General features: G+C 40.7%; 1 protein-coding gene across 5 annotated transcripts in view; it reads left to right on the top strand.

The window, feature by feature from the left end:
* The window catches only part of larp1 (La ribonucleoprotein 1, translational regulator), a 76,182-nt gene that overhangs the window by 16,633 nt on the left and 45,054 nt on the right, over positions 1-14,495 (top strand). The window lies entirely within an intron of this gene.

The following is a 14,495-nucleotide window of genomic DNA, read 5'->3' as shown; positions in this document are numbered from 1 at the left end:
GTACTTATAGGGTTAATTGCGATTTATGCGGAAATTTGGGTTATGTCGCCAGCGTAGGAACGGAACTCGTTCGTAACCCAGGGACTCCTGACTCCTTGTATATCAAACTCCCATGTGATGTGATACATTAAAACTGTTCAGACCACAAGGGCATGCAGATTCCTATTCTCCACGTCTAAGCAGCTGAACAGGACAGATTAAAAAAAAATAATAATTTTTTATTAATCTTTGAAAGGTAGAAGGCAAACTTTGCAAGAGGAGTGTTCTTTTCGCCTGACCTGCAACCTTATTGGATTAGTGCGTGAGTCACCGTTAAAAGAGTGAACGCTGGCTATACTGTGGTTTATCTTTCACATCCCTGTTATAGCTCATGTTTTTAACTCAATAGCTACCATTGACTGTGATAGACGAAACAGCTATTACAAAATCCCACAATGCCAGCTGGAATTTGTCTTGTGCAACAACCTTTAGCCACTCTCCTCTCCCGCAGCTGACCGTTAAATCTTTCAGCCACACTTGTACACAAAAGGCATGCAAGAAGCGCTGTAACGTGACTATAGCCAAACAGTCGACAGTAGCTCATTGGCTGTTTCCTCCTTATTTGGGTCTGGCAAGTCAGCGAGACCGGCATCCCTCCTGTCTGCATTCTACACAACAGATAAATAAGTGGTTTGTCATTACGCTGTCTGCGTGCCTATATTCACTTTTGAACTTTGACGGTGGCTTTCTTGATGACTGTTTGCCCTAAATCCATCAGACAAATCAGTTTGAGATCAAAGCAAATTTAGCAAAACATGTGAGTGTTTGTACAATTAAAATACGTGGTTTGACCTCGTGAGTGACATGGGAGTCGGCAAATAAGCACGTGGCCTCGTGTAACAGTCATTCAATTTTCAATTTCAAATCTAAAACAAATTCGGCAGAAAGGGAAGTTGTTCGCATTTCTCACTTGGTGTAATAAAATTAAATAACCCCTAAGTTGTTTTCATCAAAATTTTCAAACAGATGTCTTTTAAAAATAAATTGAAAGTACAGGCTCACTGACAGTCATGCATTTTCAAATTCGGGCAACTTTTTGGTCCTTTCTTACTCTTATTTGTGGCCCGTTCATGTTTAGTCTACCTACGCTCGACTGAAAGTCGTGTTGCAGGTAAGGCAAGTGTCACCTGTGTTTGTTCAAAGTTGTCAATGTTTACAGTGTGGTTTGGTTGGATGAACTAACCCAGAGTTCTTTGCTCATTAACAGTCCATAATCATACCTCTTGTTGGAAAAAAACAGGAACCCACAGCGTTGTGAGGAAACTAATTACACTCGTGATATAGCCAGAATTCACAACTAAAAATAAGCATTTAATTCGTGAACCGTTTTTAACCCGGGTAACCCTTTTAATGTGATGTTCTGGCAGAAAGCCAAGAGAGTTGTGCATAGTTTATTTGTCGGGTTTATGAAAAAGATCATTCCAGCGTTTCTAAGCCGAGACCTGCGGGGATTCGGTGAGACAAAGCGCTCGTTTGTTAGCCGTTGCATTGTGGAATGCATGCTTGTTGCCAGCGTGGCCGGCATTTAACGCTCGGCTGTGGATGCGCAGCTCTGACGTCACATTTTCTAGCAAGGTCGCCTCATAGTTTTGTAATGTGTAATGTCGTCAGTTCTGCTGAATGAGATAAAGAGGGTACAGCAACACATGGTATGGTAAAGGTAGGTCTAGGCCCCCAAGACAAAAAATGAACACAATTTTTTAATATATATACAGTATTTATATATTGTCCGAGAAATGAAAACATGAACTAGAAAGTAGTTCAAAATCTGCACCTAAACAAAACTTCGTACGGTTAATATTTGAAGAGCAGACTTGATAGAATACGCAAACGAAGCACAAATAATTGACACCATTTTTAGTCATTTCTAATCAGAATGGAGAGCTGGTTGACCTCAGATTGACCTATAAAAGAATTGTGAATATCTCAAAATTGACAGCAGCACAAACAAAACTTTTTATAGCACAAACGTAGCACAAACGAACGGCACCATTTTTATGTAAATTTGCGTCTCTGATGGGTGGCCAACTTCACAGAGGTCAGTTTTCTTGTTCCAACAATTATGGTATTCTAATGCACAGTAGCTTGTAATTTTTTTTATGCGTTTACAGCTGATCTCATTTTTATTTTTTTCAAGTTTATTGTAGGGATTTCCCAACCCACAGCCACAGCGCAACATTTTTACCATCAGAACAAAAAGAATTGAATTATTTTCCATAAAAAGCATGTGTGTATGACTCGTATCATGTTTACATTACACACACACACTCTTTCTCAACACAGACAGTTGCCAGAGACAGAAAAAACATGTTTTACCACCATAGACACATTAAACAAGCTGGAGTGAACTCTCGTAGCTGGTGGGAAACATTCATGTCAGTGTTTACTAACCTTTAATTTTGTATAAATGCGAAATCATATAGGCGGTATAGCCTCCTCGTCAGCCACCCTCCGCAAACATATTTTACATGTCGGTTGGCCCTCCTCTAAGCCGCGGCGGTCTGTAACTTTTCTGTAGCCAAAGTACTCCTATATTCGGGATTTAGTTTTCTCCAGTGGGGAAAAAGTTCAGGAGTTTCACCCCCTCCAGCTATCATGTAGCACAGCTGACTCGCGGACACTGAGCAACAACCGAAAGGGTTGAGCCTTGCAGCTTCGAGCGAGGGTTTTCTCAATGCATTTTTGGGACATAAAAAAAATGAAACACTATGATGGAAAATTTTTGCGGTTTTGAAAGCTTGATGGATTCATACCACGGTATACCTTGAAACCGATAATTGGAACGTGTCTAGCTACAATACATTTTGTTCAAGCAGTGTGCGATTGCGCACGTGCTCAGCCTTGAGGGAACATGGTCACTTCCTGTTCTGTCACCCAAAATTGACAGTAAATGAGCCAGAAATGTCCCAAAATCAACAGGAAGTGACTGAAAATCAAAAGTAAATGACCTGAAATGCCCCAGAATTACATATTGCTTGCCGTTGACCACCATAGATGTCCAATGACTCCAATCCTTTTGAAGTGGGAGGGATGTTAGCCTCTTCCCACGCTCACAGTTCAAATGAATTGGACATCTACTAGGGATAAACCCAACGGCGTACCGCAAGCCACACGTCACTTCCGCTCATTAATATTCATGACGTTAGCAACTATTGCTAAGGATGGGACACACTTCCGTTTGTCCCCAATAGTAAATGAATGGTAATACTGTACGAAGGAGATGTTTACAGAGCTAAACCTACCAATTCTGTCTGAAAATGATGTCTGGAGGAACATACAAATATTCAGTTAGAGATGGCTTGATTGTCAAGGGCTGAAAAAGACTGGGAAAAAAAAAAGAGCTGACCTAAGCTTAGTCTTAGCTTTTTTTATCAACACCTTTTTCCTTACGCCACGGACAATGACATTCTCATGTTTTAACAATCTATCCTTTACCACCATATGCCCTGTCTTTCTTATATATTATATCCTCTGGTTGTCTTAAGTCTCTGGACGTTCTTTTGGGTAATTTAAATTGTTATTTTTGTGTAGCTGGGGAATTTAAATTGCTATTTTTGTATAGCGACCGCAAATGCTACTCTTTGACAGCCAACGAACACTTAAAAATTTTTCATAAATAAAAAATCTTAATTCTGTAATTTATTTACCCTTCCCCATTACTTTCAACAGAATAGGTAACAGTGGCAGTCAGATACCATTTTAATTTTTTCAGGTCATTTATTGTCAGACAGAAGCAGCACGACAAAACGCCACCCTAAAATATCAAAATGGCTTACCCCAACACCATGGGGCCATGCCCCCCAACACAATGTTTACTGCATATGAAATGTGAATGGCTTCACCTTGCTGGCGTTAAACGTCCGCACAAGTTGATCCATTCGTCACATTTTTTCGTCCGAGTTTTTGGTTTCGGGAAACATATGAAGAAGACATCTTCATATGTCGTAATGTCTAGAGTTGTTTCAACAAGTTCCATATCAGCAGTGCTTGATCGGCATGTTCGTTTTTGAAAGATTACCAGAGAAAACTACCAGAAATAGTTTGTATGCGAGGACATGTCTATAATGTCCCACTTCCGCTTTACGATGCGACGTCACGGTCTGAAAATAGCATTCGTGCTGTACGCTATTCAAAGCACAAGGATGAAAAGAGCTTGTATGTGTGTTATTGATCATTGTTGTATCACCATATCGTGAGATCATCCTTATCGTTAGCCTTGTATCGTGAGCAACCCAGAGGCACCCCTATATTGTTTCCATTCAAAATGTGTGTCATTGAAAATACCTGTTGGATTCAATTATAGGACAATTACTTAGGTAATTAAGAAGAAAATTAGGTTAAGGTCAGGGCTGCCATGAGTAATTGGATGACCAACAACTAATCGGTTATCAAATTAATAGACATCTAATTTGATAGTCGATTAATCAGTTGCAAACGTTAAGCTAAAAATTTTCCATATTTTCTTCTATGACTCTCAAGTGGGGACATTCTCTTATTACCGTAGTTCTCGACGAAAGCTGATCGGTTACAGTGGGGCAAATAAGTATTTAGTCAACCACCAATTGTGCAAGTTCTCCTACTTGAAAAGATTAGGGAGGCCTGTAATTGTTAACATCGGTAAACCTCATCCATGAGAGACAATGTGGAAAAAAACAGAAAATCACATTGTTTGATTTTTAAAGAATTTATTTCCAAATTAGAGTCGAAAATAAGTATTTGGTCACCTACAAACAAGCAAGATTTCTGGCTGTCAAAGAGGTCTAACTTTTAACGAGGTCTAGCAACGTCTAACGAGGCTCCACTCGTTACCTGTATAAATGGCACCTTTTTAAACTCATTATCGGTATAAAAGACACCTGTCCACAAGCTCAGTCAGTCACACTCCAAACTCCGCTATGGCCAAGACCAAAGAGCTGTCGAAGGACACCAGAGACAAAATTGTAGACTTGCACCAGGCAGGGAAGACTGAATCTGCAATAGGTAAAACGCTTGGTGTAAAGAAATCAAGTGTGGGAGCAATTATTAGAAAATGGAAGACATACAAGACCACTGATAATCTCCCTCGATCTGGGGCTCCATGGAAGATCTCACCCCGTGGCCTCAAAATGATAACAAGAACGGTGAGCAAAAATCCCAGAACCACACGGGGGGGACCTAGTGAATGACCTACAGAGAGCTGGAACCACAGTAGCAAAGGCTACTATCAGTAACACAATGCGCTGCCAGGGACTCAAATCCTGCACTGGTAGGTGGATGGTGAGATAGTGTAAAGCGCTTTGAGCGCCTTGAAAGGTGGAAAAGCGCTATATAAGTGTAACACCATTACCATTACCACTGCGAGACGTGTCCCCCTGCTGAAGCCAGTACACGTCCAGGCCCGTCTGCGGTTCGCTAAAGAGCATTTGGATGATCCAGAAGAGGACTGGGAGAATGTGTTATGGTCAGATGAAACCAAAATAGAACTTTTTGGTAGAAACACATGCTCTCGTGTTTGGAGGAGAAAGAATACTGAATTGCATCCGAAGAACACCATACCCACTGTAAAGCATGGAGGTGGAAACATCACGCTTTGGGTCTGTTTTTCTGCAAAGGGACCAGGACGACTGGACGATCTGTGTAAAGGAAAGAATGAATGGGGCCATGTATCGAGAGATTTTTAGTGAAAATCTCCTTCCATCAGCAAGGGCATGGAAGATGTAACGTGGCTGGATCTTTCAGCATGACAATGATCCCAAAAAACACAGGGCAACAGAGTGGCTTCGTAAGAAGCATTTCAAGGTCCTGGAGTGGCCTAGCCAGTCTCCAGATCTCAACCCCATAGAAAATCTATGGAGGGAGTTGAAAGTCCGTGTTGCCCAACGACAGCCCTAAAACATCACTGCTCTAGAGGACATCTGCATGGAGGAATGGGCCAAAATGCCAGCAACAGTGTGTGAAAAGCTTGTGAAGAGTTACAGAGAACGTTTGGCCTCCGTTATTGCCAATAAAGGGTACATAACAAAGTATTGAGATGAACTTTTGGTATTGACCAAATACCTATTTTCCACCATGATTTGCAAATAAATTCTTTAAAAATCAAACAATGTGATTTTTTTTTTTTTCCACATTCTGTCTCTCATGGTTGAGGTTTACCCATGTTGACAATTACAGGCCTCTCTAATATTTTCAAGTGGGAGAACTTGCACATTTAGTGGTTGACTAAATACTTATTTGCCCCACTGTATCTTTGTTATTAATTGTATTAGATATTTAGAAGCTTTGTTTTGTTCTGTAAAACTATGATTGTTACTTATTTATAGAATATTTTTGGACCAACCTTTCTCAGTGTGTAAGAATTGGTTCGAATAGTCTGAAGTGTTAATTCCAGAACAATAAAACGGGAAATAGCATGATCCGACAGAGTAATCACAAAAATAATTGGTGACCATTCAACTTTCAAAAGGAGTGTCATGTCATTATATGAAATTTCGTTTTTATAGCACAGGACAACACAGTGTTCATGTTTTTTCGCGTGCTGTTTAATTGTTCATTTGAGTTGATTGCATCAAACTGATAATCTTTCTTCAGCCAGTGGCTTGTTGTTCCAACAACTAAGCAAGTGGATTCAATCCCTTCGATGAAGTGTGTAGTGTTTTTTGTTTCCTGTCAAGAAGTAATATGCAGACTTCCGAAAGAGGTTTGAAAGGATCTTTCCATTGATGCTTGTTGTCATCAGTGGCTAATTTTGGCATTACTGACCAGGGATTTAAATGTGTGCGCAACATTTCATTGTAGCGGTCACTCCCTTCACTTCACTTCATTCAACATTTTTGCCACTTGGCTTCACAGGCAAGTTGCAGCTTTTTTTGGAAATCCCAAAAAGCCAGGCTTGCATTTTGGAAAACCACAACTGTTGGAAGTTGTCAAAAGTAAACAAGTCATGTAAAGCCCCTTTGCCACTGAGTCATTCCCCGTTAGAGGAAAATGCGTTTCCTGTTATTTCACTCCAGATTATTGAAACGTCAGCCACAGCGTCTTTAACTGGCCTGCCCTTTAATTCGTGTTTTGTCCTGGAATGTGTGGAATCATTGAGCCTAATACGCTGATGAAGTCACAACACTGACCAACTGACCACTTTTCTTTGTAAGTGGACGATTTTGAGAGTGGCTACATAGTGCTTTGTCACTCAATTCTGTTATCAGGCCAAAGATCTGATTTTCAACAAATCTCATGTGAGACCTGCCTGTAGAATTTGAGGGCAAAGAGCATATTTGTATAATTTGTGTGCACCCAGACCAGACTTCCATCCCAAAGTGAGTACATCATTCAACTGAGCTTCTTTTGTATTATGGCTGCAACAACTAATCGATTAAATCGATAAAAATCGCTTGAAGGAAACCTCTGACTTAAAGACCTGTAGGCTCTAATAAGTCACTATTGTTGTCTTTTACTGAAATGTTATTAGAAACACATAAAATGCCCATTTTTAAAAAATCATATTTAGTACGTTTTGACCTACCGAGGGCGCCATGTTTTATGCGTGCAATGGAGGCTCGGGGTGATGACGTAGATTGTAACTGTCACGAGACGTACACCACCTGGTTACTCCAATTCCTTCTATGTGGCGAGGCGTCCAACACATGCACACATCGTTTAAAACCGGCGAGCACTTACTATTTATTTTTATGTACGGTAGTCTTCTATGACCTTTTCATTGCCTCAAAATACTTTTTGCAAGTGTTTCCATCTCATACTTTTAAGCATTGTGTTTTCTTGTGATAGCTTAAAAGCACATTGTTGCGGTTCCGCGAATGCGGAAAATAAGATAGGACCCAAGAGCAGACAACAACCGAGGGGAAAACGTTCAAGGATTTATGTAATACAAACACGCAATCGCGGAAAAGAGGGAACAACAAAATGGGTCCGTGACATTAGGGCGACGGGGATCAATAATGCGGAACTAAGCGAGTAAGCGGTGGGCAGAGAACCAAGAAGACAACAAAAATAAATACACTCGATACCTGCACAAGGTAGAGGATCACAAAACAAAGGCGGCTGACGAACAAGCTAGTAAATACAGAGACTAGAAAGTTCTAGGTGTCGAATGGCGACCAGCAAGCTAATATCTCGGCACCGTTCTATTTGATCGCCTGCGTTTATATATTACTGTTGATTAGCAGGAATTAGCTGTAGGTGCGACGCCGGAAATACCCACACAGCCGGCTCTATTACAAAGCAAAATCTGATTAGCAGCAGAACGTGACACATTAGTCACGTAGCATATTTAAACCACCCTTATTTAAAGGGGATGTAGCGCCCTGGGAAAATTTTGATATTCCATCATTTATCCATAAACGCATGCCTTTTGTATTCATATCATGCCACTTCGTGTAATTACACACAAGAAAATGAGAGAAATTTGGCTCGATTGTCAAGCTAAAACGACCGGCGCCCGAGATCTGGCAGATTGTGTGCGTGACGTCACGTCAAGTGAAGAGAGTGCCACCGGCCACTAGGGGGGCAGCGCCTGTCTGCATCAATATAATTCCTTCTAGTGTGGGGAGAATTAGGGGTGTTTTGAGCTGTTTATGCTGATGCATTGTGTTCGTCCTGCACATATTCCAGGTTCCCTCATGAAGAAACACCGCTCGTTGTCAATAAAAGAGAATTCAGAGTTGGCAGTGAGGGCTGTTTCTTCAACAAGAAAAAGGCTCAGTGCTTTAATACTGAATGGCGGCGATGATGGCAGACAATTTCGTTTCTAGTTTCAGCGACGAATCCGACGTAGAAGGACGTAACGAATGTTCTTCTAATGGTGACGAGGAGAGTTGCAAAGCTTTAATCGGTGTTATAGGTGACCAATTTGAGCCCAAACGAACGCCAATGCAGCGTAATGAAACGGTCATTGAGGGGAGCAATGACACTGATGAAACATCGGCAGCAGATCGTGTGGGAAACACCAATGATTTGTTTAGCATTTCTTTTTGTGAAGCTGATACACCGTGACTGCAAAATAAAGGAATGCATAGAATAATTATAATTTATTGCGCTATCATAGCTTTTCGCTCTGCCAACAGACACAAATATGAACGGGATGAGAGGATTTGTTCTATATATTTTACGAACGATCATTTATACATGTGTCGAGTCCTGTATCCAAAGGCGTGACATTTTTTTTTTATTAATTATAAAAGAGTACTCACTCTGGCCATTTCAAGCTTGGCTGCTCCCTTCTTTGCGTAGCTTTAGCCTCCTTTAGCAGTCATCGTCTCTCTCTTGATATCTCGGGACATTTAGGTGGCTGTGCATCTATGGTCGGCACCGCATCTCCTTTGAGCAGCAATCTTTTAGCAAAACCCGATTTCTCTTGTCCATAGTTCGAGAAGCTTTCAGTTGGAAAATGCGCACCACAGAAAAGCGTGCCGGAGGCTGTGTCTAGAAAATTAGCCCTCTTTGCACGGACGAACTTTACCCATTTTCTGTGTAGTCCAGCTTTTTTTTTCGCGTTCAGGAACTCATGGATACTATATTCCGATAAACAACTATTTGTACACCACATAGCACAGCAGTTTTGAACCATTGTTGTGATGTTTTGGTCAAACAAACCCCAACGCTACTCTCTCGTCGTTAAAAAACAATGGCACCTAGCTCCGCCTCGACTTTCAATCACTTGTCGTGACGTCGCCGCCCCATTCGGCTGTTTCCGGAACACTTTCGGTAGTGTTCGTCATTTTCGATCTATTTTCGATAATTGCTCATTAATGTGATTGATTTTTTTGTTAACTTTATCAATATTTGTTATCTTGGCGCATAACGGTTCTATTGATGTCTCACACCCCCTTTGCCGAAACATCCCCTTTAATATTACTACTTTTAAGTATTTTCTTTTGGCATCTTTAGTGTGGTCTGTCTGAATGCATCTGAACAAAACAAGCTTAAAGCGCACAGTAGCACTTTGGGTGTCAAATTCGCCTCTTGTAGACGTTTTGCCGGTGTAGCACATTTTGGCAGAACAGGTTTTTTTTATTTTATTATTTTTTTTTTTTTTATTGATACTTGTTTTCTCATCCCGTCTTTGCTGTTCATTTTGCTTTTGCTGCTCGTTTTGTGAAATCTTGACAGTGCTATTATGCTCGTTAATGTTCCTCTCAGCTTCAAATTGAAAGGGTTGACCAGATGCCATGTTTATGTACGCTAGAGTCATACTCTGGAAGCCCGGCAGCGTAACCATGTGACGTCACCGCCCTGCGACTACAACAACAATGGCGACCTGCTAGTTAAAACGAATTTTACAAATTGTATAAAAACGAAAAGAGTGTTTTTAATATCAAATTATTTTAACTCATTATAACGTTTAGTTACAAGCCTTTCTATCAGTAGATCCCTTGAATAAATTTGTGGCCAACGAGTTGGATTTTCGCTTTTTGCCGGCAGCTATGAGCAGTCCTGTTTGGGTACTTGTTGTGAGTGCCAGTGATTAGAGCAAGAGAGTTTACTGCTACACTCAGGTTGAGTTGCTGAATCAATAATATTTAATTATATTTAATATTTAGCATATTAGCACTTGTGTTCGTGTTCGATAGTAAAGTTTTCTCAGTTCTTTATATAAAGAAACCACACCCATTCATATAACGGCTCACGTTACCAGAAATCGGGTGATCATGGTGTATTCAATCGTCATAGCGTGGTTAATTTGAGTGAACTCGCTCAATAAAGCATTTCAACATTATTCTTGTTTAAAAAAATAAGCTTGGGTTTTCCCCAGGTTCCTGCCACATTCCCCAAAAATGTGCTTGGTGTGTTGATTGAATACTCCAAATTGTTCGAAGGCGTCAGTCAGTGTGTGCGTGAATGGGTTGTGTGTCTATATGTGCCCTGCGACTGGCTGGCAACCTGTTCAGGGTGTACCCCGCCTTCTGCCTGGAGTTAGCTGTGATAGGCTCCAGTACCCCCGTGACCCTTGTGAGGATAAGAGTTTCAAAAGATTAATGAACTATAAGAATGTTATGGAGAGTTATTAAAAGTATGGCATTATGCAATGAAAAATTTGTGTCCGCCTACATGTGCTGGTGCACCTCAAGAAAAAGTTAGGCGCACGAGTACAACCAATGCAAAAAGTAAGTGTGGGGCCTTGGCAATATATCGCAATGTTAATTTTTTCCAATATCGTTCAGGCCTAATTTATATATTTTTTTCTTTTTTAAGGGCTAAAAAGTCACAAAATAATCCAGAAATACAATGGCATTGCCAAAAGATACAAAAATATATATGTTTTTATGCCACAACACTCCTGGGAAAAGCGGAAGTGGAAGTACTGTAAAAAGTATAGTATTTTGCGATCAGTATATACTTAGCTTCGACTCCTTTGAACACAAAACGCCCATTCAAACTGTAAATTGTCCCACAACAGAGTGGGCTTTGAAGTTGGCTTTTGATATTTATGAAGAACTGTTGGATAAAGAAAACAAATTCATTAGTATTCCTCCTCCTTATGATTTTAATGTTTAGTTTGTTTAAAGAAAATAAATGTGTCATTGACACAATTTATATCAGCACTTAGCCTACAGGGAAGAAATGTTCATCAGCAGCACTTTTTTTATTTGAATGAACAGGTCTTGTCCGATTTGTGTACTGAGAAATTATTGTTTTATTCTCAGAACCTTTATTTAAAACTGGTTTCAACAGTACAGTTGTAGACTACAGTTAAGTCAGGAAGTTGTAATAAAATATTTTTTTAAAGGAAATGTTCATCGTTGTCTTTTGTTGCTTACAACATGCCTAAAACAACTTCAAGTGAAGCTAATTGATAAAAAAGTGACATTTATCCGATTATTTAATTACCATAATTTCTGGACTATTAGGCGTACCTGACTATAAGCCGACACCCACTAAATTTGACAGGAAAACTGCATTTGTTCATAGATAAGCCGCACTGGACTAACGTAATTTTTGCACTGCAAGGCGCACCAGACTTTAAGCCGCCACTCTCCAAGTGTGACATGAAAACAGCATTTGTTCATAGATAAGCCGCACTGGACTATAAGCCGCAGCTGTCTTCAATGTATTATGGGATATTCACACCAAAACATACTAATTGGTAACGCTTTATGTGACAGCAGCATCATACGAATGTCATAAGACCAAAATGAACCGCTATGAAGCTTTGAACCAATTGACTCCAAAGCGTTATTGCTTCAAGAAGCTTCATTTTGCCATCACTGCTCACTTGGGGAAGACAGTCAACCTCTGCTACCAAATGCTGTCATCACTGTTGTCATACAACATGCCTCCTAGCATGCATTGCAGCACTATGTATGTAAATAAGAATCAGAATTCATGTTTTGTGCTAATTATTTCTCCAGTTACTGTTCCAGTTGTTTCATTAATTGCCAGTTATGGTATTTGCTAACACTTTATTTGACAGTGGCGCCATAATACTGTCATTAGACAATCATAACTAAGACATGACACTGTCATGAGCATTAATAAATGCTTATAACGGATGTCATTTGGTGAAATCCGGCAAATTATCTCACTTTTCAATGGATGTAAAAGATCCAAACTGGACATAAATGGAGTTGGTAATATTATTTGCCAGATGACACTTAACACTAGAACTACCAAAGGTGTATAAGTTGATACAAATCACTTTTGCAACCAGACAAGGATCATCTGACCCTAATCAGCATATCTTTTGTGAGCACTATGGTCCTCATTAGTCATTCCCATTCACACTCGCAAAACCACAGGGTTGGATTGCTCCAATTCGCATCTTGTGTTTGTTTGAGTGTTTGTAGGAGAGGGCTGCCTTGGCTTTGTTGGACAGTGGACCGCTCAGACAGGCAATCGGGCGGACAACCTTTTTACATGTTCAAAAAGCTGCAGTTTGCCTATACATGGGACGGTGTAATAAACATAACAAAACATTTTTTATGTAGTGACATATGACACTACTTAAAAAACGTCCTTCTGCGCCCACATGAAAGTGAGCCAATTCCTTTGCAAGACCCACCAAGAAGTCCACCCGTCTGTCTTACATACATTCATTCATTCCTCTTCCATGCCGCTTTTCCTCACGAGGGTCGCGGAGGCCCTGGAGCCCAACCAAGCTGACTACGGGGATTCAAGATGCTAATTGCAGCTATCCAGAGTGACACCCCCACACACACACACACACACCTAGGCAGCGACTCCACAGGAGTGTGTAGGGGGGTGGCCTGCTTGATTGCTTGTTTGAGTGGTATATTGTTTGACAAAGCCCAGTAGTCAGTTTGGTATCGGGGTCATCTGACGCCTTTCTGGTATTTCTTCATAGCCAAAAAAAATCCCGGGATTTCCAGTGTTAATGACATCTGTCATAAGCATTCAGTAATGCCCATGATGGTGTCATGTCATAAATATGACCGTCTTATGAAAGTCTTGTGATGCCACTGTCAAGTAAAGTGTTACCAAATACCATAACAAGCAAATAATGAAACAACCGTAACTGAATAAATAATTAGTACAGAAAAACGGAAAAAAGTAGCAGTTTATAGTCCGAAAATTATGGCATAAGCTACAGCTGTCCTCACTGTTTTATGGGATATTTAGATGTTAACCAGAAACACTTTGACAGCGGCATTATAAGACTGTCATAAGACCAACTGAACCACCATGAAGCTTTGAATCAATTGGCTGCAAAGCTTCATTGCTTCCATAAACTTCTTTTGGCCATCACTGTTCCCTTATCGAGACATTCAACCTCTGCTGCCTCCTGCTGTCATCACTGTTGTCGTCCAACATGCCTCCTCGTCTTAGCATGCATTGCGGTGCTACAGATGTAAATAAGAATAAAAGTTCATGTTCTGTGTTAATTATTTCTTCGGTTACTGTTCCAGTTGTTTCATTAATTGCTAGTTATGGTGTTTTCGGAAAACATTTGACAGTGGCCCCATAAGACTAGCCTGGTACACCAGACTCACCGCTGTTCCAGCTATTGAGTCTGGCCACCATTCCCGCGGATACAATTTCCAGGGCGGAGCAAGCCACAGCAAACAGACAGCGGAGTGGACCAATCAGCGACGGGCAGGGCAGACGTCAAGTTATCAAAGCGACGAGGGCAGGACCAGGGACTTGCGCGCGGAAGTAAATGTACGAGGAGAGCGGAGTTTATTCAACATGGCTAGCGCGGGACAGACTTGTCAATGACTCGTGTCGATGTGTTTTTGGTAATTTAAAACTGATTTTACCTTGGATTGGGACATATTCTCGGCTCTCCTGTTCAGCTTTGTTGTGGAGACGACTTCCGACGCGCAAGAGTGACGTTGCTCGTTAAAAACACGTCACGCAAATAAACGAATCTGATTTGTCGATTGATTTTGTACCTGCTCGAAAAGGCTGTTAATGGGATGGTTCCCAGACCATTTCTCTCAGTGTTTGAAAAATACAGGGAGAAAAGTCTGGCAGAGCCAGGCAACCATAAGACTGCCATAAGACCA

The sequence above is a fragment of the Corythoichthys intestinalis genome, chromosome 18 (genome assembly GCF_030265065.1).
Source record: "Corythoichthys intestinalis isolate RoL2023-P3 chromosome 18, ASM3026506v1, whole genome shotgun sequence".
Lineage (NCBI taxonomy): Eukaryota > Metazoa > Chordata > Actinopteri > Syngnathiformes > Syngnathidae > Corythoichthys > Corythoichthys intestinalis.
The sequence above is the reverse complement of the archived record's forward strand: the minus strand, read 5'-3'. Positions and strand labels throughout refer to the sequence as shown.